This window comes from Atta cephalotes, assembly GCF_000143395.1.
Source record: "Atta cephalotes unplaced genomic scaffold scaffold00095, whole genome shotgun sequence".
NCBI classification, from domain to species: Eukaryota; Metazoa; Arthropoda; class Insecta; order Hymenoptera; family Formicidae; genus Atta; species Atta cephalotes.
Window position 1 is genome coordinate 132,978 of NW_012130159.1, and position 4,723 is coordinate 137,700.

Below are 4,723 nucleotides of genomic sequence, written 5' to 3' on the forward strand. Positions count from 1 at the left end.
ATTTTCTGAGAAATGTTCCTATTATTCGTATACAAAATGAGAAAGTTATAAAATTATGTAGAAATTCTGAAAAATTATATGAAAAATTCTGAGAAAAATTTTTATCAAGGTCTTATCATAATAAAAATTCCACTGACCACGATGAGACATATAAAGCTTAAAGCAGATAACGTATTAATAAAGACTCTATTGTTCGAACAAATGCGACAATTTCTATTGATCTGATTCTTTGCGCTCTATCGATTTAATAACGTATAAAAAAATAATCACCTCCAGTGTGTTCTCGCATGCAATTAGAATTTTATAGCAAGAATGGTTCAAATGAGGGGGGGGGGGGAAGGTTCAGATTATAATTTTGTCGAACGAGGACGCATGTCGATATCGCAAATTCCAGACGAGCAATTTTCATCGATGAACATTCGATAGTTCCGCGAAGTCGTTTTCACTGGGCGAAATTTCAATTGCGTGCTTACGACCGGAAATTGTGCCTCCCGATCGAGTAAAGTATTAGTCGAGTAAAGTATAAGTATATGAATCAGAGAATTGCACACGTGTTGAACATATGGTTTACTTCACGGTTTTGTCATGACGTGACTCGTGCGCTATGATTCACGTTGCGAATCAGACGACTAGCTCGCTGAACGATGACCGGAAGTGCTGTAATATTAGACCGATTAGAGCGATGCTCCAAGACGAATCCAATCGTTCGACCGCAACCGCATATTACGAGAATCTCACGTCATTAGCACACACGGTGCTTCTATCTTTCTCTCTCTTTTCTATTTCTTTCTAATGAAGCAAATGAAATAAAGCAATGGCATACAATAAAATCATATAAATTTCAATTTAGAATGTTGTTGCATCTCACGATAATGGATGCTCTCGGATTTTCACTCTGATAACACTGCGGTCATCAAAACGTTATATTTATCTATGGACTGAATTCTCTTTTATTTCTCTTCTTTTTATTATAACTGTTTATTATAACTGTATTTTTTGTACAAAGCAGTCAACTTGCATTAGTCGACTTTTATAAACTTTGTCGCTGAAAACAAATATTAAAGATCGGTTTATTAACTTTACGTTTTTGAGATATTTTAGTTCAAAAAGTAACAAAAAATGTCATTTTCAATATTTTTAGGTTCAATTTTCTTAAAAACGTGACATAAAACAATTTCATTTACGAATTCATTTTCAGGGATGAAAAATCTATAAGAATTATTTCGTTCAATTCGTGGTCTCCGTTTCAAAAAGTGTTTCAATTTCCAACTGGACTTATATGTATCCACGTTGACTTTTTCTAGAGCACGTAAAGATGTGATTTTTCTCAGAGATGAACGAGATGACGATTCGCTTCTCCTCGTATCGAATCCTTCGGTGTCGTCGTGATAATTAATGATGAAATAAGAGTAAACGTGCACGAGTAACTTTCGCGTCATTAGTTACGGCATTCTTGTAAGCGAAACCGACGAAAGAGGTGAACGTAATACGATTGTTCGGAGCCAGACGAGACAAACGTACACCCGGAATGATTGTGCGCGTACATTCACACATCATGCACGTATATGAATTGACAAAACCTATCTAATTGTGCGGATCGCGTAACAGCGGACGGCGGTTTGTTAGACTCGTGCGAGCGATCGCACGAGTCTAAAATAACGGTGCACAATTCTCGCGTCGCGCGTGTCGTGTGTACTTATATATATTTTATATACTTCCTACATTCGTCTCGTGGTTTTTTCCAGAGAAGGAATTTTTTTACAATCGACGACTCGTAATACAAATTTCCGTCAATATCGTAATAGATTACGATAATTTTTTCAAATAGAACTTTGTTTTTGAGAAAAAGGCTTTTGTTAATCTTGCAAGTTAATCTTGTGATTTGTTTTCATAATTTATCATTCTATCCTTTTCATTGAATTTGCATATGAGATTATATTATACATTATAGTTATTCCTAATAAAATACAGAAAAAAATTCTTTAGATAACAATACTTTTTTCTATCTACGTTCATTGGATAATTATTTAACTTCCTATTTTTAATATTCTATATATAATATAATATATATAATATAATTATCTTATCAGTTCGACATTGTTCTATATTCATTCTATTTTCTTGTATTTATTTTTCTATAGAAAAAACATCACCTATAAAAAAGTTTTAACAGTTTTTCGAAAACAATAAGAACTTTGACACATAATTCTAGGCTTACTTTTTAAGATAAAAAATTATATACATAAATATTTACAAGAGGATGTTAATATATCCAATATGTATTGCTATTTATATATGAGAAGTAAACTTTCAAAATGTATTTTGTTCAAAATTTCATTTTTTTAGTTAGAGATGGATGTAATGTTTAGTGTTGAAAGACTCTTATTATAACTCTTATTATAATTTTGTCAACTGATCTCTCATATAATACGTATACAATAAGTTTAATACGATTATAACTTGGTAACATCACTGTGTTTTTACTATTGTATATCTGAAGAAAGCCTAATTGAAAGATCAAAGCATGTAATATTTTCAAGCAATACAATAGTATTTATTATGTAATAGCTACCAACTGTTTAACACTAAATTTAAATTTTTGACTCTTACATGCTCTTTAATATACTTATTGTTTATTAAAATTAAGAATCCTTTATTCTTATCAATTCTTATTATAAGCTACTCTGAGACGTTTAGAAAGTATTTTTTCGTTAATTTATACCTGAATAAACATTTCGAAGTGCATCATGGTTTTTAATTAGAGACAAACAAAATGCATTTGTTTAACACTTTTAGCAATTGTTTAGCAATTTTGTTTAATATTTCATATCCTACTGACTGACGTATTATTATTTTCTGTATAATATGTAGTTTCTTTTTTTCTTGTTTTCTAAAAATTATTATAAATTTTGGGCAAAACGCATTTTGAAAGTCCTGCTCCTCATATATTATTATATATCAATATTTTGGATATTATATAAGTATTATATAAATATCATAATACTTTCAAAAACTTGAGAATTCATTCTACCATTTTTGTGTGACCGAATTCTATCCTTGTGCTCGTTCCGCTGCCACCAAAGGGGGAGCGACCCTTTCGGCTTCATGCGACCCCAAAGGGGAGAATTAATTCGTTTACGTAGGAAAAGAGTTCACGGACTTCGTGACGTAGGTGTGAACGTGTGTGCGGGCGCGAGTCACAGGATGTGGGGCGAGTTCGCGATAAAAACGATACATCGAACTCTGTCTGTAGGATGTGCATCATTCTCCGTTGGGATCTCTTGTTCGCTGAACGAACAAAGGATGCAGAACCCAACTATGGACACACCGACATGTGAAAGGATGCGACGACTATCGAAGGCTATCATACAAAGAAAACAACGGGACAAGGGTATTACGTTGGACAGATAAAACCAGGAAAGAAACGTGAGATATATGTATAAGAAACTTATTCTTTCATTTATTCGCAGAATTATTCGCTTGCGCGGACAATTTCGGAGAAAGTGAAAATTGTTCTCCTTCCAATTCTGCGGGTAACGGTTAGTACGGAAAGAGAACAGTTATGATGAATTTCGAGAACCGTTTGAATAAACGACGTTCAACATTTGATAACTTGAATATACCTCCAGCAAAATAATCCACATAGCAAGAGATTTGTTGTCTAGCAAATGTAAATTTAAATATATAAGGCTCTGAAAATGAATCTAATAGAAAGGAATTAAAAAACTAATTAAGAGTCCACTCGTTTTTGATGATTTAGTATACACTCGTTGCATTTAAGATGAAATAGATATATTTTTGGTGTTTGACAAAAATAAGAAAGAAAATTTTAGCTTTAGTTCAGCGAATAAAGCCTAATACGACATTAAAATAATGACAAGTAATACAATATTAATTTACGAAAAAATTAATTTATGAAAAAAATTTCTGATTGAAAATGGACGAATCAGAATTTTCTGATTAAATTTATTAGAATTCTAGTTGATAACCATAATTTTGTTTTATACAATATTTCTGCTAAAATCTAGAGAATTCTTATTTTTATCAGAATAATTATATTAACCAGAATACTAATAGATTTAACTAGAAAATTCTTCGTCCATTTTCCATCAGAATTACTATTTAATTCAAACATTCCAGACCATTTTTCTCAGTATACTAAACAATCAGCAGATGAACCTCAAGGGATCTTTTCCTTGCGTTATCTAATCGCGCGTTTTAACATTTATACAACCGATAATACAGTGTCATTATCTCATTTTGTGATTGGCGCGATTATATGATTGGCGCACGAAGGTCCGAAGTATCAATGAGCATAGAAAGAAGAACAGAAAAATACACTCGTTCGCACGATGCAATTAAAGTGCGTAATCACACTAACGATTGCGTGATTAGTGATAGAGCAAAGAAGTCACCGATTGCTTTGTTCTTACTGGTTGAAAAGCAATCGTCAATCACGATCACTCAATGGCTAATATAATTGTATGGCTTAACACTAATGATAATAAGTGCGCCCGTTTGACACGAATGTTTGTCACGCGATAAATGTAGCGAAATATTGGAGGATACAATCACGGAATCGTGTCTCAGGCGTGAGTTAATAAGGATGCGCGACGCCAATGATGGACCGTATCGCTGGCGCGGCCGATACGGTTTTAGATAAATCACCCACGCACACAGCCGTGTATTTATCCGTTGCTTGAATTGTCATTGCCGTTCACCC